This window comes from Equus asinus, chromosome 3, assembly GCF_041296235.1.
Source record: "Equus asinus isolate D_3611 breed Donkey chromosome 3, EquAss-T2T_v2, whole genome shotgun sequence".
NCBI classification, from domain to species: Eukaryota; Metazoa; Chordata; class Mammalia; order Perissodactyla; family Equidae; genus Equus; species Equus asinus.
The window spans coordinates 60150568-60174377 of NC_091792.1; the positions used below are offsets into that span (position 1 = coordinate 60150568).

At 33.2% G+C, this 23810-nt stretch overlaps 2 long non-coding RNA genes across 2 annotated transcripts in view; one reads left to right on the forward strand and one right to left on the reverse strand.

Annotated features, from left to right (window-relative positions):
* Positions 1-8442, reverse strand: part of LOC123284482 (uncharacterized) — a 345889-nt gene extending 337447 nt beyond the window's left edge. Inside the window, exons 1-2 of the long non-coding RNA XR_006525465.2 lie at positions 8304-8442; positions 6459-6598 (exon numbers count right to left, since the gene is read on the reverse strand). This is a non-coding gene — a long non-coding RNA (uncharacterized lncRNA). The remainder of the gene's footprint in view (positions 1-6458; positions 6599-8303) is intronic.
* An 84-nt stretch (positions 8443-8526) lies between these two features.
* Positions 8527-23810, forward strand: part of LOC106831745 (uncharacterized) — a 98450-nt gene continuing 83166 nt past the window's right edge. The window contains exons 1-2 of the long non-coding RNA XR_011502450.1: positions 8527-8567; positions 12786-12858. This is a non-coding gene — a long non-coding RNA (uncharacterized lncRNA). The remainder of the gene's footprint in view (positions 8568-12785; positions 12859-23810) is intronic.

Genomic DNA, 23810 nt, shown 5'->3' on the forward strand with positions numbered 1-23810 from the left:
TCCCTTCACTCCGTCTTCACAGATATTCATACATATCTCTCACCAAACCACCACAGTAAACAGATGAGAACCAGTTTTCACTTTTACAATCCATCCTACCAACAGCAACGACCTTTCTAAGATGCAAATCAAATGAGTTTACTTAATATTTTCATGATTTTAAATGACTTCTCATTCTTATTCTGGAACTAATCCATGTTAACTGGCACTTCAGGATATGACCAATTTTTCTTCTTCAACCTTATCTCCTGTCATTCTCACAAACCCAGCCTAGACTCCAGGGATACAAAATAAATATGATTCTCCAAGAATTCCAGAATCTCTCACGCTTACACATGCTGGTTTTTCTACTTGTAATACTCATCCTTCAAATTTGATTTAATCAATCACTCTTCTAAGAAGCAACTAGAAAATTTAAAATCCACATTTCCTTTCATTTTGCCATGAACATACTTTGATATAAAATATGTATATTAAATAGATATACTTATTATATATATTTTATGCATACATGTATATTCAATATAAATGACATAAATACTCTACACAAAAACAGTTGTGTGGATGTGTTTCTTCAACATCTTTGTTTCTACAGCTTTAGCAAAATGCCTGGGCTTTTGTAGATACTCAATATTTTCTAATGAATTAGAATGAGTGTGTGCTTTCCTTTCCATCTACCTTAATGCTTAAAAAGGATTATTAAAAATGAAAAAAAAAAGGCTGATTTTAAATTCTTCTGAAGTATACTACTACTGCTTTCTATAGGAATAAAATATATGAAGTGAAGTTTAAAAATTAAAAGTATGCATTTCTAAGGTTTAGGTAGAGACTTGAAGAATGAACAGGTGCTTTCCATATGAAGCAAAGAATGTATGTAGTTGATAGGGTTTGACGTTTTGTCAGGAGGGTGAATAGCAAAGAAATAACTCATACAGGCCCTGAAAGTAAAGCTGTATGGTTAATTCACAAATAGAGAAAAACACAAAGTGCTGGAGCAGAATAAACTAGGGAGAAAATAGCAAAAAAAAAAAAAGAAAAGTAGATGGACATCAGATCATTATCCACAGAAGATTTTCAAATTTTATGATAAAAGAAAAGAATAGCATTTCTCTATAAACATCAGGAGCAGTTTGTCAATTTCTGCACAAAAAGAATCTTGCTGGGATATCTATAGTGGTTTAATGAATCAACAGATCTTTTTAGGGAGAAGTGCCAGCTTAACCACATTGAGTTGTCTGACTCATGAACATGGAATATGTCTCCGTTTATTCAGATCTTCTTTAGTTTCTCTTATCAGTTCTGTAGCTCCAGTTTACAAATCTTACATTTCTTCTTCTTTTTTTTTAATGTGTTCCTAGATATGTTGTTATGCTATTGGGAATGGAATTTTTTTCTTAAGTTCATTATCAGACTGTTCATTATTAGTATATAAAAATATAGTTAATTTTCCTATACTGATTTGGTATCCTGAAACCTTGCTGAATTCATTTATTATCCTGTGAAAAATACAAGATGCAGAACTACATTTTGTATGTTTAATTTGTCTAATAAGTAAGGAAAGTAAAAGTATGTTTGTAAATGCATAGTAGCTTATTTTTGCCAAATTTTCCAGATGAAATAAGTAAAATAAAAATGGTTAACTTAAAGGACGAGAAGGGGAAAGTGGAGTGGATGGATTAGAGATGGAAGCAAGATGATTTTATCTTTTTAAGTAGTTTTGATCTTTAAAATCATATAAATGTTTTACATAATCAAACTAAAGTTAAATCAAGAAGAAAAATAATTAAAAGAAACAAATTGTTGAAGTCAAAGACAAATTGAAACAAGCGAATCTAAATGAGTATCAAATTGGCAATATAATACACATAGAAAATAATTATTTCAAGTGATAACTGAACACAGTTGTCTGACTATATATCTTTAATGAGATATAGTCTAAAAGCCAGGAGTCTTAGACATTAGTCAGTAGTTTTACTGCTAAGACTAACACTGGTTTTGTTACATGAAATTATTTTAGTATGGAAAATGGATTTAACCATATGCGGCTAAGCTTTTTCCTCCTTGTTGGGGCCACTCACTCCCAAGATGTATGCCTCTTGTTCTCCTACTGCTTTCCTTCATTGAGACACAGAGATCAGGGCTCCAACCTAACTTCTAGAGGAAATTTGAATGCTCGCATCAGTCTTTGTCTCTCTTTTTCTCTGTCTCATCCCAACTTGAAGAGAACTTCTGAGTAAGTGGATTTACTTTCAGACTTAAATCCTCCCCCAGGTGTGTCATTCCAGAGTCCAGATGCAAAAGGATGAATTAAAGACGTCTATTTTCCAATCAAAGATCAGCAATAAAGCTCATATTAAGAATTCCATTGGGGGTACTCAATTGTCTATGCTCAGTTGCTTCCAAACTCATAAGAGATTTAAGAGTTATGAGCAATTTTCACTTTTAAACACCAAAGTCATCAAAGTAGAAAATATGCCTTTCAGCTCCTATTAAGACCAAGACCCTGTGTTAAACAAAAGCCACCAAAAATGTTATTCAAGATACTAATTAGAAAAAGCGACATTGAAAACCAGACTTCACCTAAATTGAACATAATGTATAACTGTAGAAATTATTCCCAGGTATACTGAAATAATCCCTATAGATGAATAAAGTCATAAAAATGTTATGAAGAGAAATATAATAGTGGATACCCTTAAGGATTATGTGAACTAATATTTATTGAGCATCCACTGTGCTTTAAGAACATGAGGCATTTTTTTCCACACTTCTGTATCCTCAAATCCTAGAATTTTGTCTAGACTATATTAGGAACTCAGTATCTGTTGAATGAGTGAATGAAAAATAAGCAAATATACTGATTTCTTTCCAGAATAATTATAGTATGTTTTTAATAATTCCCTCCTATGCATTCTGCACTTGGCAACTAAAATGATGCATAAGATGGCTGGGGCTGAGAATGGAAATTATTTTGAAATAAATATAATTCTAAGGCATCTGAAATAAAGAATATGAAAGTTTTGAGTCCCTAGAGGTACAGCCTGACCCCAAGAATTTAAAGGATGTCTTTCAGATATTAAGTTCAATTATCTTAGTTGGTTTTAATTACATGAGGGTTTATAGAAGGTGAATACAGTTGTGTAGCCTTCCAAAAGAACCAAAAGAAAATGGAACAAAAGACTGAGGTACACTAAACTATGACTTTCATCTCATATATAATAGCATGGACTTCCAACTTAGATAGAGCTACATTTTTTACTGCAAAAGAAGTAATGCAGAGATTAGTAAGACAACATTAAATGTTACCTTAATTTGACAGCTAAACAGTAACTCTAGATAAATTTCCACTGACATATTTGAATATTATGTAAATAAACTGAATGACCATTATACATGTAGCTTACTATAGTGCGTGGAACTGGATTCTGGATTTATATATGTTGTGTCATAGAGCGCTACATTTCTGAAGCTTAATAGCAAAAAGAAAATCAATGTACTGTATGAATTACAGTTAAAAACATAACATATCTTTAGTATTACAAAAAACAACAAATTACAAGCTACACCATGCACTGTTATATAATTCAAAATAGAATGGAGCAATACTTGATATAAGAAAATCTAGGCCAATTCAAAATAGATACTCATGTTCTAATGGAATATCGAAGTATATGCTAACGGTAGTTATAAAAAATTCCGCTTTAATAAGTTATCACATTTTCTTGTCTAAAGTTTAAATTAGGCCTCTGGAACACTGAATTGCTCCAGTTATAATATCAGTGGGCAGCAATTTAATATAATGAATTCTAGCTTTTTTAACAGTATTTTCAATTTTCATTAAATTTTGACAGAATAGAAACCATTCTGTGAGCCCTAGCAAGAAAAGCTATCATAAAAAATCTCTGAAAACTTCAAGTTTAAATAAATGGTTCTTAAGCATTACCTCCCAGATTAATTCCATTTGTCTATTAGGAGAACACATTGAGGTTTAGATGAATTGACTTTTGCCATTTTATTTTGTAAAATTTAATAATTCAGTTAAGCCAAGTAAAGATTTCTAGAAAGAAGTATTGTAATCATATATTTGGAGACTCACAAAATAAAGTCATTTTTCACTCAGTGAAATGTGACTTTTGGATATAATACACAAAGAAAAATTATTTTAGTTACAAAAAACATTATATATGTATCTATTTGCCTAACATAGATACATATAAGTACATATGCATGCACATACATATATTAAAGAAGAGATGAAGAATCTTACATTAAACTTTTAGAAACATTGCCATTTTCTGAAGTTTTTTCTGAACAGTTATCTCTAGAGAGACTTATGCCTCTCTCCGCCTGTAGGCAGAATGTAAATGTAAAATCTTATTTATGATTTGTTAAGAAGAATTAGACCCAGACTTAATAGCATAATTAAAGTAGCAGAGTTTACTTGGAGATTGCCACTTTTAAAAATTTATGTATTTATGGGAAAGTAGTTGAGATTAGAAAGAATGGAGATATAACTGTTAAAATAGTGTTAAAGAACTACTGGAAATCACTCATATCATTCTTCTATCTCTCGCTGGATCCATTCTAAATATCTCTGTTCTTAAAGCTTTCTATAATATTTCATTTAGTAACTTCTTTTCATAACATTAACAATCTTGACAATTTCAGAAAAATCTTCTTTACAACCATGCCTATATTTTTACATTCTCAAGAAATGTTAATGAACTAGACAGTAGTTGTCAAATGATAAATGCAAACTAGGACTCTGCTATTTACATAACCTTAGCATAAAGAGACTAAAAGAGTAATGCATCTCTGATTAGATCTATAAGAATCTATTGGTTTATTTTAAAACCAGAAGAAAATGAATCTTCAAATATTTACAGGAGAGATATAATATCATCCCCAACTGGTTTGTTTCTATCATGAAAAAATCATACTACCACTTGTTTAAAGACACTTAAGTCTGAATCACCTTAGATAAACAAGATAAACCAGAATTATGTGTTTCCATATGACTGTGAATCTCTTCTGAGTGTGGTAGTAGATTTATATTTCTGAGTTAGAAAAAAGGAGGACACACAACCCTCTGATAATATGAAACAAATCTCTAAACATTAAGAAAATTCTTATCAGCATGAACATAATTCATCTTTGCCTCAACAGTAAGATGGACACAAATGCTCCCCTTTGTGAGGATCTGCCATACACTGGGCTCTATGTGAAGCCCTTTATTTAAGACTTCTCACTTAATCTTCGCTGTGGCCACACGGGACGGCGATGGTTTTTACCTTTTGCATGTGAGGAACCTGACATCCAAAGAGGTTATACTCCTTCTAGAAAGTCATGAAGTTACTAGGTGGGAGCACTGAAATATCTGATTCCAAAGCCAAAGCCTTTCTTCATCACCCATTACTTTTTCAAATAAAGGATTCTAACATTGGCCTCAAAATGCTAGGCTAAAAGAAAAAGCACACCTAGGGGAAATGATAAGTCAGGAAATAATAAAATAGGAGCAAATATTAATTAAATGGATGCTAAGTAAACAGAACAGAAAGAATCAACAGGATGAAAATGCATTCCTTTAAAAAAGCACAAAACAGGTAAACCTCCAGAAATATAGATGAAAAAGATAAAGCCACCAGTAAAAATATGTTATGAAAAACTGTGATATTATTATATATACAGCATAGTAGATATTTAAAACATTATAAGTAAATGCAACAGGAAAAATTAACAAGAAACCTAGACAGAATGTGTCATTGTAAGTAAAAATATAAATAAATAATATTGACTTGTGAAGTTAAAAATATGATTGACAAAATGGAATTAATATTAGATGTACTATTTTCCCTAGATTTTACCCCAAGAAACAGCAGTCCCCAAAGACAAACAGGTGAGTGTTAAACTTCAAGGAATATATCTCTATTACTAACTTGAAAAAATTATTGTATGGACTAAAAAGAGGAAAAGGTATTCAACTAATATTATGGGTCTAGTAAAATCTGGACAAGAACAATACAAGAAAAGAAAGACTTATTTCACTTATAGAAATCAATGCAAAAATCATAACAAATACATAAAATTCAGCAAAAGGAGGAAATAGCATTTTCATAAGCAGAAGGGGTGAATAACATTTTCACAAAGTAGGGCTTATTTTTAAAAGGCAAGGATAATTTAATATCAGGAAATATCATAAAATATGATTTTTTACCAGATTAAAGGAGAAAAAACATAGGCTCCTTTCAATAACTGCAGAAAAAAGAACTGAATAACATTTAAGCTCTATTCACAATAAAAGGAATTTCTTAGTCAACTAGGAATAAAAGGAAACTTTCTTAACCTGATAATGGATGTCACTGAGATGCTTACTATGGAACATTCTTCAAAATGAACTTTTTAGAAGTATTCACAGTGAAATTAGGAATAAATCAATGTTACTCCATATCACTACTTACATTAATTTTTTTTCTTCCTCTTCTCCCCAAAGCCCCTTAGTACATAGTTGTATATTCTCGTTGTGGGTCCTTCTGGTTGTGAGCGTCAATTTTTTATTTGAGGACTCAGCCAAATTATGTAGACTGAGAAGAAGTGAAAACTGTGGAAATGAAAAGCAAATATACAAACTGCCATTAACTATAGCTTATTTGAATTTCCACATGAAAAATTCTAATATACAAGCAGCTTCTAAAAGCTAAGAGGTAAGTTTAGGAAATACGAAATATTTTAAATAATAAAGAATTTTTAGAAATCAATATAAATGACAATCATAAATTGATTTGTCATATACATTAAAAATCAACGAGCAGAGAAACTAGAACTCTTACATTGGAGTGAAAGGTAAATGGTTACAACCACTTTGGAAAAATATTTGGCAGTATCTCCAAGCTGGACACATGCATATAAACCATACGCCCCAGAAATTCCAATCCTAGCCATATACCCATCCAAAATGTTTATTTAAATCCTCCAAATGACATGTACATGACTATTCATGGCAACGCTATCCATTACAGCCAAAAATAGTAAAAACTCAAATACGGGCTACTTAAATTATATTAGGATTCTTAAATGTACAAAAACAAAAGATAAGAAGATTAGAATTCCACCTAAGCCCATACATAAAATTCATCAGCAGATTAAAGACTTAAATTTTAAACAGAAAAAAAGAGAGTTAACCCTGGTTTAAAAAAAAAAGAATATCTGATCAATCTTGGAGAATAGGAGTATTTCTTTAAAAAGATACACCTATGAAAGTAAAGATGTATAAAATAGACTATGTTAAATTAACAATGTGTGTTCAAGTAAAGATACCATAAAATTAAAAAGTTAGTCATAGACTAGGAGAAAATATGTGCAAGGATTGTATTATTATTACTGTTGAGACTATGAAAACATTCATACTTATGAATAAGAAAGATACACTCTAATAGAAAACAATCTCCAAGTTTGGGGAAGAAATACACAGAAAGGAAATTCTCATGCTGTTACTGAAAGTTGGAATTGGCACAACTATTTCCTAGAGTTATTTACCAATAGCTATCAAAAGTAACGGTTTGCATTTACTTTGACCTAGCCATTGTAAGTCTACGTATATGTCAGATAAATTCTTACACATGTGCATAAGAAAAAAAACCTTGGAGTATTTATTACAGAATTTTTAAAAATTTGAAAACGTTTTAATTGTCTATTATTTGGAAGAGAATATATACATTTTTAAATATTCATATGTTATTAAATAGCAGTTGGAGTAAATAAATTAGAGGTGCATGAAGCAGTAAAGCTAAATGTCTGAAATTACATTTTATGAAAAGCAAATGCCAATCTCTAATTTACATTTGTTTAAAAAAATATGAAGCAATCTGGTAAAACGTAAAAATTTAATGGAAATGTAGTAGGATATACATTCTATATTTTTTGATAAGTTGAAGTATTTCATAATTTTTAAAAAGAAGAAACTTCTATTGAGACTTCGAGTAGTTATCCGATTACAGTCAGAAAGAATTTAAAATTATGTTAACTGAAAACGACCACAAAGGAACCACAATAACATAATTTTATGTGATATTAAAACAATTTATTGGTATCAGTCCAGCTCCAGTTGTGAGAAAGAAAAACTTCTCTACCTATATTAAAAGGGAAGATTTAATAGCTGATTACAAAATTCACAGGAAAGGCTGGAAAAACAGACTCTGAGCTTGAGTCCCAAATGACTCGCAAACCATTTTTCTACCACAATCATGAAGACAGGTGTATTAGAGTTCGCCAGAGAAAGAGAACCGACAGCCTATGCACAACCCTACCTTCAGAGTGGAACTGAATAAACGGTTCTTCTCAGATCTCAACCCTGCTGCGTTTCCGACCGGAAGTTAGACCATCCGCTCCACGGTTCTCCAGGTTGCTGACCGCAAATCTCTGAATTGGCTCACAGGAGTATGGAGACCGAGAAGTCCCAAAATCTGTGTCCGCGTTAAACTGGACAACGCGAGAGCAGATGGCGTGACTTCCGGTCGGGAACCCAGCGGCTTGAGATCCGAGAAGAGCCGCGTTTCAGTTACACTCTGAAGGTAGGACTGCCTCAAAGCGAAAGATCGAGTATTCCGTGTGTCATTGTCCCTGTCTCTGGATAATGTTCATTCTTTTTCTAGTTCACTTATAATCTCACCGTGATATCCTGTGTTCTAAATACTAAATTATAAAATTCACCACCACCGATTCACCACATCTAAAAGTAGGAGAAAAAAGAAAGGAGGGGAAAAGGAGAATGTTGTTTAATATATATGTATGTATACCAGTATCACATAACATGGGGCGATATGGAGATATATATCAGGATGAAGAAATTCTTTCCGCTTCCATTTCTTACTCTCTCTGCCCTCGGCCTACATCTCTACTGGTCAGAACCTATACATAGCAGGGTGACTCACTCAGAATTTTTAAAAAGACAGTTTCTGCCTGATGAAACAGCAGAATTTATTAATTTTATTACATATCGATCTTTGAGTACACAGCGTTTTATTATTCTGTGTGATAAAATAGGAGGACCAGGGAAAGGACTTCTGCTGAGCACTGGTATGATGGGTATCTCAAAAAAATAAACAACAGTGTGACTGAGCTGCAAGCTGAAATAGCTAGTTCTTTCACGGGATGCAATTTTGCAATTTTTACTTGAAGGAACAACCAACAAACAATAGTTATCAGTCCCAATTATTTGGAAGATATTTTCTTTTTAAGATGAACAGAACAGTTACTTCAAGGATAGCAACTGAAGGTAATTTTTGTTAATGATAAAATGTAAGCTTTCAAGTGAATATTAAAATTTTGGAAAAGTTGGAACCACCATTTTGAGGGTATCTTCTAACGCAATGTCTTTTCTGATGAGATTAGGTGTAAAACTAAAGAATACAATTTTTTATTGTTTCATTGGAATGTATGAAATGTGGAAGCTCTGCATTACTTAGTAATTTTCCAAGTTGATATTTTCCAAATTGATAAAATATTCATCCAAAATACAAGGTGTGTCAATAAATTTTAATGTAAGAGAATATAAAATGGTTGTTGATATGCTTTCAGTTAGTTTCATTAATTGCAACTAACGTTTAAGAAACTAATTGTTGAGTTTTGAAATAGTACCTGAGAAGAATATCTATAATTATCAAAAAATATTAAGATCTCTCCCTTTTCCAAATGCATATCTCTGTGAGGCTGAATTTTGTTCATATACATTAACCGATAAATCATATAGCAACAGATTAAATTCAAAAACAGATATGAGAATCCATCCAATCTCTCTTCTGTTAAGCCAGACATTAAAAATGCCACTTATTGAGCCAGCCCTGGTGGCCTGGCAGTTAAAATTAGGCGCACACTGCTTGGGCTTCCTGGATTCAGTTCTGGGGCTGAGCTATACCTCTCGTTTGTCAATGGCAGCGACTCACATAGAAGAACCAGGAGAGCTTACAGCCATACACAAGTATGTACTGGGGCTTTGGGGGAGGAAAAGAAGAAAGAAAAAAAAGGAAGAAGATTGACGATAGATGTTAGCTTAGGGTGAATCTTCCCCTGCCAAAAAAATAAAATGAAAAAATAAATAAATAAAAATGCCACTTATTAAATGTTTGCCTAGGAAACTGTAATTGTTCTTCATTAAATATGTTAACATGTACTGGGTTTATTATTCTCACTCTAAACAAATTAATACATATTTTTAGTTCCTAAGTTTTAATACAGTAAATATCAATATATATAACCCAGTGTTATAAGGTGTACTAATTTTACGTGATTTTTCAGTATAGCCTAGGAAATCTATCAGTCAGGATTAAATTCAGCTATGATTAATAGAGAACTAAAGAACAGTGGTTTAAATAAGATAAAGTTAAATTTCTCTCTCATGGAAAATTGGGGATGTGGGCAATTGAGGGTTAGTGTAAAGGCCCCCCAGTAGTTTAAAATCGTGCCAGGCCAAATTTATGGTACAGAATTCATCATCAACATTAAGATGCATCCAATATGGATTTCCAGCTATTATATTTCTATTTCAAGCATCATCTTGAAGAGATGGGGAGAGAAATACCAAATGCACATAGCTATCTTTTAAGAAAGTCAACTAAAAGCTACCAAAGGTTCCTTCTGCTTATATCTCATTACCAGGATCTCGTTACTTAGCCACCATATGTGATTACGTAGAGGCTGGAGAAAGTAGAGTTCATTCTGGAAAGCCATATATACAACTCAGATATTCTGGGAGTCAGTAGTGGAATAAGAGAGTAGAGTTCAATTTATAGGTTAAAGCCCTTGTTCTTCTCCTAATTTGCTGTATGACCTTTGTCATATTACTTAAACTTTCTGAACCTCACTTTCTTCATCTGTACAATGGGGCTAAGAATACTACCTACATCATAGTATTATCAGTATGATAATTCTTATAAAGAGTTTAGAAAATTGTATAGCACATTTTACTCATGTAAGTTTTGTTAGAATTACATGCAAATAACATGTTTTAAGAATTTTAAATAGCATGATGCTCTGGGAGTACTGCAGGATAATTTAGATGACTAAATTTATGACATTTCTTCTTATCATTTTTTCTTATTGAAAAATCTGTTGAAACACATTCTAATGCATTTAGGAAAGAGAAAGAGAAAGAGAAAAATCTCCAGTTATGATTGTCAGAGAAGGGACTTGGGGAACAGACGTATCTAGTATAGAGTTTTTTCTGTGGAGGGTAAGGTATAAAAAAATCTTTGTTAATTCTTATAGAATATCCAATATTGTCTATATTTATCATTTAAAATAAACCATATTCAAAAACATTCCAGCCTGGGATGAATAGGACATCAGCAACCTCGATGTGGGAGTCCTGCCTTCTTAAACTCTTGATCCATAACCTATGTTTGTGCTAAGAGAGGAAACATAAGGGGTTTACAGAAGGATATCAGAGTATTGCAAATTGACAGAGCATCTGCAGATCTATCAATAAATTTTTGTGCACAGAACAGGAGGCACATAAATCTACAAGATTAAACAGAACAGATTGAATGAGCTACTTTTGTTAAATTTCAGGCAGGAAACAACCTTTTGGAATGAGGTGTGCAACATAAGCTTTATGAAGAAAATTTTTCCAGCTTTGTTGAGGTATAATTGATAAACAAAAATTTTATATATTTAAGGTGTACAATGTAATGATTTGAAATATGTACATTGTGAAATGGTTACCGCAATCAAGTTAATTAACACATCCATCACCCACATAGTTAGCTTTTGTGTGTATGTGTGGAGAGAACACTTATCTACCCTCAGCAAATTTCAAGTATACAACAGTATTATTAACTAAAGTCTCCAAGTCACTGTGCTGTACATTAGATCCTCAGAGCTTGTTCGTCTTATAACTGAAATTTTGTACCATTTGACCAACATCTCCCAATTTTCCCCTAGCCCCAAGCCCTTGGCAACCACCATTCTACTCTCTGCTTCTGTGAGTTCTATTTTTATACATTCCACATATAAGTGGGGTCATAACAATATTTGTCTTTCTGTATCTGGCTTATTTCCTTTAGCATAATGTCCTCCAGGTTCATTCATGTTATTGCAAATGAAAGGATTTCCTTCTTTTTTAACACTGAATAGTATTCCACTGTGTGTATGTGTGAGTATATATATATATGTGTGTGTGATATATATAATATCGTAGTCTCTGAATCCATTCATCTGATTGCACTAATGCATTAGGAGTAGGATTTAAATAAAAAAGACGAGAAAAAATTCATTCTAGGAAATAAATATTATCAAAATCATAAGAGTAGAGAAGTGTGTAGAATTTGTCTCCAAAGGAAATTTGAGTTGTGGAATAATTCGAAGTGATAAGATAAACACATGGCCTTTCAAATTGTAGAAATCTTGTATGACAAACTAGGGAGTTACACGTGCCAATTTATAGGCATCAGAATGCTGTTACAATTATATAAGCAAATAAGTTGCATTATGTACACAATGTTTTTAGTGTCTCATTCTAAGGCAATATGAAGCAGAAAATGGAGGTTTAAAGAAAAAAAGATTATGAAGACAAAGAATAACAAAACATGATGTGGAAATGATCAGAAGTTAAGGGAATATCAATTTCACGGTAACTGCTGCTGGCAGAAAATGTTGGAGACTCTGTCCCTTGGGAGTAACAGACTTTTCCCTGTAATTTCAATGTTCTAACAGTGTGGTGGTGGGAATATGCCATTAATTTAAAACCACTATTGGGGTGATATTATTGATTTATTTTTATTTTTATTTTTTAGCACAGATTGTCAGCCTATTCCCCTGGACCAATCAATCTTGAATGGAGATAAGAAATCTGTATTAAATCCTCAGGTAGTGTTTTTTTATTCCAGTCGTGTTTGAAATGTGCCTGATTAGAGCATCCTGAAGTGTTCTTCCAATGCGTAAGTCTAATTTCACTTAAAATATGATGTCACTAAAAAAATCACCAATGAAAAAACATAATATTTTTCCATTTGTTTTTGAAAATGCCTTCACTCTGTCCCAAAGCATAAATCATTACTGTCAAAATACTAAAATGTAGATTTTCGTAACTGAGCTCATGGATGTATAAGTCAATGATTAATTAATAGAGTTTAGCTGAAATAACATAAAATCTATTTGCAGATATGTCCTAGGGGCACCTCAGATCCTCTGTGTTAATTGGCTACTATTCATCCATAAGAAATTACATAACTTAAAGGTTTCTCCCACACTTTTTATATTTAAATAACATATTTTGATTTGACATTTAGCTTCTACTAAGAGAGCTAATATTATTTACTTCTTCACCTCAGAGTCTTTCTTATCTATTTATTGATGAGAACCACCTAAAACATATTATGATCTGTATGGCATTTTAATCTTGTCACAGTCTGTAATTAAGTTATAATTAGTTTGAAGATTGACATTAGTAAATCTGTAAAGTATTTTTATCTTACCAGCCTTGTTAATTTTGTCTGTTCTTAGGTCAAGTTGGAGCCATTTATGATTCATTTTTATATAGGCTCAGTTCGACAAACCAAATACACTCTTCAGAGGTTCAAACAATTTACTATTCAACAATGCGAAGATAGGTTAAAATGCATATAAATGAAGGACAGGATCACTTTTAAAACTAAAACTTGAAAATTTTGAAATGAGAATATCACCATCAGTATAATATCAATAAAATCTTTCACTCACTGTCATGACTTTGTTCAATTAACATTTGTAATTAGAGCCCAGGATGCCAAATGGTGAGTTGCGGTTTGACAACAGACCACAAGAGAAGTTGAAACAGAGAAGTTTGTTACTCACAGGCAGTGGAGGAAATACAAGGCAAGTCTCCCGAAGCCACACAGGGAAGTCAAGGCAGAGACCCAGACAGGACGTGGGGCACATGCCTTTATTAGTGTCCATGGTTGGAGTGGTTTTGGGTTCCCAGGCTAAGCCGGATTGGTCAATTCAAACCAAAAAAGAGCAGGGTTTTGGTAAGCTCCAAGAAGTCTTACTGAGGGGTGTAAGGGAAGACCCTGCCCAGGGGAGATTGTTGATTACAAGGACTGTTGGTGAAGTCGTATGAGGAACTTGCAACTGCTTGTGTCTCTTCAGGCTGTTATCTAGGGTCTGCCCTTACATGAGGGGGCTAGTGTCAGTTTAGGGCCCCTTAGGCCTCTTGCCCAAACAAAATGGATGTGGAGGTAGCAATACGATGGAGTAACTTAGCTAAATTCTCGAGATTTACTAACTATAGTTATTAGACCTTGATGTTGAGAGAGCAGAGCAGTAATTTCACGAGATATTTTAACATCCTGTTCAGGAAAAATTATGAACATTGGCATTCTGTGAGCTAGCCTGTCTTCTGCTTAGTTTGATGCTTGTATCAGCAGAATGAACATAATAATATTTTTTTTGTAATGATGTCACCTATCATTTGCAAATAGACTTTACAAAGGACTTTCCAATGCATTGCCTCCCATAATAAATGAAAATGAAGAATCATTTTAAAAGTTCAGTGAAATTTTCTTTAATCATATTAGTCAATGAGCAATGTAAATTATAGAGCCAAGACAAAGCATGGAAATCAGACTTTTAACATACAACAGAGTACAGCAAGGTGAGAAAATTTTGGATAAGTGGATATGCCTGCCTTTTTTGTTGAGATCCTGTATGTGCATGACTACACAGAGTGTGCCACTGCGTTATCTTTGAACGTGAAATCTGATATTGGCAGTAGCAAATATTAAACACAAAGTTCTTTATGCAGACTAAAATATCATAACTAATAGAAAACATAAACTTCTAATTTTTTATTAAATATCAACCAAATTAATTTAATTTCCTTAAGGGTCAGTAGTGTCAAAGATTACAGACACTAAATACTTTACATTCTGTAATAAAGCTTTGAATATTCCCTTGATTCACTCCACCTACAAAGAGTCTATGATGTTCTAACCTTAGTTTGAACAAAACACTAAATCAGGACTATAAATGATGCCAAGTAAAGGAAAAGTGGTCAAAACAAGTCCCTAAATGCTTTAGTAGAATGTTGATTAGCAACTCAGGAAGACACCAAGTAACCTAGTGAACTTAATTACACGAAGAATCATTTAAAGAATCACTTCTGTAAGCTCCTTGCTCAAGTTTATCCTAATTTTATGTTACACGCATTGTTGATTGAGGAATAAATCCTAAATAGCTTCAGATAGTAGCTATCATAATATTATCAGGCATCTAATCAACTATATTGTTGAATAATGCATCAATCAAAATGCAATAATGGTATATAGAGCTTATCATTGTGATCTGGTATCCACAAGTCTGACTGATTTATCAATAACTTCTAATTTCCAATAAAAGAGCTATTTTTAAAGGAGCATATTGTTTCATTAGACTATACTGTATAGTAACTGAAAAGAAACTATAGGACTATTCATTATCAGTGATATTTAAGTAGCATTCGCAATGTTTTAACTGTGATATTTTTGAAGTACTGTGCCAAATATTCAGAGATAACCTACTCTCTTGGAATTTACATTCTAGAGAAATGTTTCCTGAAACATCATTTTTACTCTGTCTGATTATTATAAAGTAATTATTATTTAGTTAATTCTCTTTATTCTTTTGATGTATGCTGTTTAACTAAATGGCATGAAATATCCCATCATTGGGTTAAAGAAAATATACTATACATTGTACAGTAGAAAACATATCACAGTAGACTATTCTTATCTCATTCTTAGTTTTAGGTGTCCCTCATTACATGTGTTTCTCTTATGAGAATGAGATGTAGGTCCTATATCATGCCCGAGAAGTTTCTCTCCCTTCCAACTGAGTCATGTTTAGCAGATGAAGGATAGAAAGCATTCTGGGTTCTCTCACTTCTCAGTGTTTCCAGATTTCTCACCTTTGCCATCTCATTCTCTTCTCCATGTAGAAGGCTATTTATTCTTTTTTTGTTATCATTGCTGTTTGAATAATTAGAAATATTAAGTAGTTTTAATAAAGGATTGTTCATAAAAGAGGATATGATAATCATCTGAAATGAAGGAAAGACCAATATTCATTGGTTATTGCTGAAAATATTAAGATTTTGAATTAAAAAAATTTAACAGAAATCCTACATCGCTAGTACTTCTATTTGAGAAACCCATTCCCATTTTCCAGCACAGAGAAAGCTTTCAGTAAATATTTGTGAATGAAGAAAGTTTTATCAGAAGTTCCATTTGCTAAAATTGAGTGATGATTCTGTTTTTCTGTTAACTTTTTTCCTTCTAATTCTTTTTCTTACATGCTCTGTTGAGGAGAATCTCAACAGATTGAGAAGATGGATATGGTCCAGCCAAGTTTGCTAAAATGTGGCTTTACGTTAGCTCTGTCTTAACAAATACAACACAGCCCTGGAGGGCAGAGGTGTCATTTTAACTTCACATCCTTCACAGTTATATATGATGGAAATATCTGTGGCAACTGGTTCTTTATTTGGACACACAGTGAATCTGAGGTGAGACTAATATGAGTGGAATAAAAGGCAGAGAAAACGTCATTAAAAAGTAGACCGAGTTTACGTTCACCTACTTTTCAAGCAGAGGAAGCATTCTTCAACCTTTCCTATAAAATAGAATACATAAGACAGACAAATGAAGAATGAGAGATCTTGAGCCCCACCTTTGCACTTCCTATTTCTTCTCTTCTCTGCTCTGTTGCAATTGGAAAGCAAGTTCTGAGGCACTTTAAAGCAGAGGTTCTTATCCTGAGGTTTGCAAACTGCAAGAAGGTACATGGACAGAGATTATGAAGTCCATAAAACTGAATAGGAAAAAATTACGTTTTTATTGACTTCTAAATGGAATTTACCACTTTCTCCTATTGTGTGCAGGCATAACATTAGAGTGTATTAGCAGTACGCTATCAAAGGGATCCTTGGGATAAAGTGGGTTAGGAATTCCTACTTTGGGAGACACTTAAGGACTTCTGAGTCTTGGCTGAAAGCAAAAGCTTTATTTGAAAGCGCCCTGGTTCTGGGCTGACAGCAGCATTTAGTCTGACTTCCCACTTAACGTATCTGAAAGGGAAAATGTATAAAAACATCCCCTCAGGTTTATTGTGAGGATTCCTTGATAAAATATGTGTGAACGTGATTTTAAATTACAAAACACTGTTCAAATATATAGTGCATTATTCATTCTATACTAGTGAGTGATCTTTACAAATGACATTAGTGATTTTATTTTTAGAATTAGACGTGTTTCTAAATACCTCTTATTCTCTTACCTCCTGCTAGATTAGTGTATATAATGATGCTGAGAACATGTTTTAATAATATCATTTTACTTGAGGCTTTAAAATCTAGTTTGCTTACATTTAAAAAAAATTTTTTTTTATACATCTGAAAAATAAAAATATCAAAAAACATTTAGGATGAATATTGGATCTGTCACAAAATCAACAAACCAAAATCCATATCCTTCACATTACCAATATTTAGACTTCTTTTAAATTTTATTACATTAGAATGCACACATAATTCTATTATCCTTGGAAATTTAATTACTAAAAATTGTATCATTACTAAAAATTGTAATGAAATTAGAAAAAAGTTCCTTGAACAGGCATAGTTACTAGCAGCAGGTCTGTTATTCTGCAACTGACAGCAAGGCATGAGAGAGAAATATGACATTATGATAACTTAAAGAAATTACCAATGAATATTAATAATGATGATGTTAAGCAAATAAGTCTATCGCATTAGATCAAAATAATGGGATGCTATGCATGTATCAAAAGAATATATATGCAAAGGAAAACTTTGAACTTTGAAAAGTAGACATTCAGAAGTGAGACATTAACCTGGGATAAAGTTTTTTATATAAAAATATATACGATGAATTCTTGTAACTTTTTTAAATACTCACACACAGTATTCTCATCTCTTTTCTAATTTGAACATTTTCAATTGGATGCTCACTCAGAAAATTTCATTGGCTTACTGAGCAAACATATTTGAGAAACTGAAAAAGAACAAAATAGACAAAGATTTCACACTACAAAAAGGTATAAATATTGAAATGTGTTAAAATTTTAGAACATAATTTAAAATGCCAAATAAAATAAAATAAAATGCCAAAATAATTCCCTAAAGTAGATCCCTTATAAATTAGAGGGAGCAGCATTATCTATATTTCATATAAGGGAAGACTGTCCAAGTTTTCCCTTAGAGTCTCCAATACTAGCTACATTATGAGAATGTAAAAAAAAAAAATGATTTCCTCAAAATGTCAATAGATCATAAGAAGTCAACTAAAATGCCTCTTACAAGCAACAGTTACTCATAATTTGGCAGAATTTTTGTCATTTTTGTAATAGGACAAGTTTTTTAAATTCTTCTCTTAAATTCTCCAATATTTAAGAAACACAAACACAAGCTCAAGGCAACCAATAAAAGAATGCCAAAGTTTAAAACATTTAGAAATATCCTCTTTGCAACCTCTATCTTCACCTTTGTCCTCTAGCTTTGTCAATGATAACAGGGTAGTGTATATTTTTCTATACCTTTTGCCATGCATATATGTGCATAGTTTTATATGTTTGTTAATTGATTTTTACAAAAACAGGGCCATCAAGATTACACTTACATATAAATGAAATAATAATCGCAATTTTTTTTAACAAAACAAGTGAAATGTTTATTTTGCCCATTGGAATCATTACCTTTGAATTACTATTACATCACCGTACTTTCTCTGCCTTCCTTTGCAAATCCTGGATTTTTCTGAAACAACTTAAAACTTTTAGTTCTAATCTATTATGGATATTTCCTTAAAGTTTTCCTTCCTGATGAGTGGTGCCATGTCCGCGCCCAGGACCTGAACTGGTGAAACCCTGGGCCGCCAAAGTGGAGCGCATGAACTTAACCACTTGGCCATGGGCTGGCCCCAAGATTTGTCAAATTTTAATGCATTATTCCACTACTATAATTTCAAACTGTGTATAACACAGAAAAATATAACACTAATGAAACTTAACAATGAACAGAAATTAAAAATTGACCATAGGCGGACCAAATAGATATTTTATTTTGGCAGTATGCTGTATTTTTAATTTAACTTTAACTATGATGTACGTATTGAGATAGTTCAAGTGAAACTTTAAATGCTACAAATTCTGAAAAACTAGAAGATATAGCCAAACTCACATGTATTCTCTCAGAGAAAGCATGTTTTCCATTTGACCACAACCTGTCTATAGTCCTAATTTAATCAGCTTCTCCTTTCGGATATTTCAATTGTTGTTGAGACATCTGGTTCAATTTAACTAACACTTATCTGTTCATTTAATAATAGTCATACAACACGTAAGTTTCTAGAGAGGCAAAGATGGTACACAGACTCACACACTTCCCTCTTCTAGCCCATTCAAAACAGTAACCAAGAAATATTTATTCATTGCATCCCTCCATTGTGTAAGGCCCTGTATAATATACTGTGGGACATATAATTTTATTTAAGTCTCAGTTATACTTTCACATACTTCACAATCTAATAGGCAAGAGAGCCATAGACTATTTAAGAGTGACAGTGAGTAAAACTGAGAATTGTGCCACTGGTAGACTTTTGGGCAATGAATTATTATGGCTATTAGAATATGGTTTTCTCTTGAAAAATATTTTTTCTGATAACAATTTCCTGAGAAGTAGTTAATCCTGGGAACAGAATTTAAGAGTGCATTTTGTCTGAGTGAAGGAATATCATCTCTCTAGGTCTGAGAGAAGGACTCAAAGAAAGGAAGATACTTGGTTTTTCTTTGGTTTGTTCAAGCTACTGCTACTAAGCAGAGGCAGGGCAAGAATGCGTACATCGTGAAGACTCTTCTTTTTACTTCTAAAATGGGAATAGGTGTAATGGGGCTATTATGAAGTGGCTTGTATTTAGAGCAAGAATGTGTGTCTGAGTCCCAGGTCCACAAATAGGTATAGAGCCAGGAGAACCTACTGAGAAGAGCAGTGTTTCCTCTCAAGGCTGTGGAGGGGCAACATCAGAGTCCCCAGCAGAGATTGCTGTACCCAACCAAGAGGTGACAGCAAAGATCAGCATCCACAGGGGAAGCAACGGTATAGCACGATGAAAACTTAGGAGCAAAATAACCTAATTGACCAATATTCTTTAAGTAGAAGGTGAAACATGAGACACTTGAGACATTAACTTCCATAAGCAGGTAAAGGATTCTCGTGATTTGATAACTGCAATGTAATCAGGGAGTGTAATCTCAATTTGAAATCAGATTTAGGTGAGGTCCAGCAAATATGGATCATAATGTTAGTAAAAGAGAGGTTGAAATAACAGATGCCTAATTTATAGGGGTTTTTTTAAAGAGGGAAAATTAACCGTTGTTGACATCGGAAAATACTTTGTGGAGGAATTGGTATTTAAGCTAGTCTCAGGAAACCAGTGTACAATTTCGGCTCTTATATGTCGGGTAAGTTCTTCGCAGAGAAAAGAAATCACTTAAAAGAGGACTGTGTCAAATACAGGATGGTTTTGAAAAGAAAAGAGTAGTTTGTTTGGAGCCTGGGTAGGTTTGATGTTCCTTTTTGACTGCCTTTGAGAATGGTAAATGGCAACTCCAATGGCAGGAGTACACATGTAATTTTGTGTGTGTATGAGTCTCTGTTGTTCTAGGTAAGGAAGTGTTTGATCCTCAATAGAACCATTTAGTCTTGATCAGTGTGCTGCGGATGGAATCCTAAGGCAGCTTTACCACATTGCTACCAATAAATGAATTCTTCTAGCATTTTCCCACCTGTGTAAATAGTGCATACAGCACTCTTTTGACTGTTTTTATCCCAATTTTGAAATCAATTTCTCTCCAGCTTTCCCAAAATTTTAGGCAATTCATTCTTCCTTTTCTCTCTTATCAAAATTTCTTTACTTTTATCCCTAAAAGAAAATTTGCTGAATCAAAAATAGAAAATTTTTTAAATCAAATTAATTGAATGATTTAAACCTGCACAATATCTTTTTGCTAATATGATTGTGATTTTGCTCTGGAAGATATTTTTACCAAACTTTGATTAGTCATCTTAGAAAAATCTATGGTACATCTTATTTAAAATAACTTTATTGTAATTGTAATATGGCATTTAATAGATTGCTTAAAAGGAACATTTTCATACAATGCTGTATATTCAAAAACACTCCTGGGGATCCCTGGAGGTATAGTGGTTAATTTCACGTGCCCCACTTCAGCCGCCCAGGGTTTGCAAGTTTGGATTCTGGTTGTGGACCTACACACCACTCATCAAGCCATGCTGAGGCAGTGTCCCACACACAAAGTGGAGGAAGGTTGGCTCAGATGTTAGCTCAGCAGCAATATTCCTCAAACAAAAAGAGGAAGATTGGCAACAGATGTTAGCTCAGGGCTAATCTTCCTCACACACACACAAAAAGCACTCAGTAAATTTACTTCCACCCAAAATATCTGGAATACAAATATAAGGAGGATCTTCACTTGTAAAGACTTGGGAAATGAAATTTAGCATTCCCCCTAATGTCTTACTGCTGATTAATTTTGAGTCTGCCCTTATCAGAACAGTCAGCCTTGGTTTCATTAGCAATGAGCATTTCAAAGGGAGTTCATTTATTTCAGCCTCAGATCCTTATTTTTACTAAATCTTACCTGAAGTAGCCTGAGGTAACACTGAAGCTTATCAAATCTAAAAACTATCAGAACAGGCAGCAAGGTAAAAAGCTATTATGAAGGGCCCATGTAGTGTTATCTAGGAGAGAAAGATGATAATGCACAGGAGGCTTTCTTTTTTTGGGGGGGTGGGGGGGTGTGATATTAGCCCTGAGCTAACATCTGCTGTCAATCCTCCTCTTTTTGCTGAGGAAGTCTGATCCTGAGCTAACATCCATTCCCATCTTCTTTTACTTTATATGTGGGACACCTGCCACAGCATAGGTCTGCACCTGAGGTCTAAACCGTTGAACCCCGGCTATCAAAGCAGAACATTTGAACTTAACTGCTGCACCACTGGGCCACCCCCAGGAGGCTGACTTTTAATACTTTAATTCAGAATTCAGATAGGGTACATAGCCTTTTGTAAAACTTTCTATATATTGTACAGTATACTTGCTACTTAAGTCAGAAAATATTATTTAACCTCAACATATTTTATATTTATTTTTAATCTTCCCACAACTATGTGTCTCTACAGAAAAGCCTGATAAAGATACAGATAGTGAGAATTAAAGTTACGAATAGAAATCACTTTTTTAGAGTAGCTGGGAGGTAAGGCTGCTATTCGGAGGAAGGAAAAACATCAACAAGAGAGCAGATGCAAATGTCTAGGATGTCTTAAATCAGTGGAAATTGATGTTTCTCACCTTATCTTGTGTATCAGACGTTTGTTATCAAATTAACATTTATAAACATATAAAATAATAAGACCTCATGTGTGTGTAAGGAAAGAGGAGTGGAAGAGAAGTAGCAAAATAAAGGACAAAATCTAAAAGCATCTCTAAAAAGTAAATTTGAAAAAAATAACCTGATGTTCAATAGGTCTACAATGCTTCAAAATACACTGCTCCAAAAAGCAATTGAACTATTAGCAAAGAACAACAACAAAAAGGTATGCTTACAATCCTATCGGTATTTGTTCAATGAGCTGGTAAATTTGATAAATAAAAGATGGTTATTAACATATTTGAAGGGAGGAGATACACAGTAGGAATTAGGGGCACATGCTTTGGAGAAAGAAGGTCTGGTTTCAAATCCCAGCTCCTGTGTATGTTGCCTAAGTGACCATGAGAAACGTCTCTCACTCATCACGACCTTGGATGCATTTTCTTGACCTACCAGGACTAACATGATCTCGTCTCAGCTGCCTTTCTGACCCATTTTCCACCAGTCTCTCTGACTCACACCGTACTTGGTTTTCCTAAAACACTTCCGTCAGTCAAGGCCCTTGCACTTGCCATTCCCTCCAGACATTCTCATAGTGGACTTCTTCCCCTGTATTTAAGTCCTTGCCAATGTGGTCTCCTCAGAGATGCTTTTCCTGATCACCATGTATAACATAGCATACCTCCCCCTCTCACTTTTTATCACTTTATCCCATTTGATTCGATTTTTCTCCATAGAATTTATTACCGACATTTTGTTACATTTGTATGTATATGTATATATGTAAATATGTATGCATGTATAATTTCCTGGGATTTTTCCTGTCTGCCTGATTAGGATGTAAGCTCCATGAAAAGAGAGACTTCAGTCATTTTATTCATCAGCCAGGGTAGTTGACAGATGGTGCATACCCAGTAAATAGGTATTTGTCACAGGATGAACGCATGAATTAATGAATAGAGATATTATTTCATATCTCATAAATTGTTTAGGCAGAGTACCTGAAACATTGAAGGCATTTAAGAAATATTATTACTATTACATGTATCAAATTTCTCTTTCTGCTAATATTTAAAATAAAGTAAAATATAACTTAAATAATCAGTTTATTTACTTTTCTGTCCTAGGCATTGCTACATGTATTGGTACTGAATCAACACTTCGTCTATGAAAAGAACGATACCCGTGGTCCTTATTAATCATCCTTTCAATAAAGTAGGAAAAAAGGAGAGACTGCATAGTCCTCCACCATTCTATAAATAGCTATGATTCCACATACATTATTTGCTCTATGTGCAGAATTTTTACAATAAGATTAAGTTAAACATACACATCAATATTACTTGATTTGTAATTATTCAGATAATAAAGGAGAAAATACTTTTTTTATTTTGGTAAAA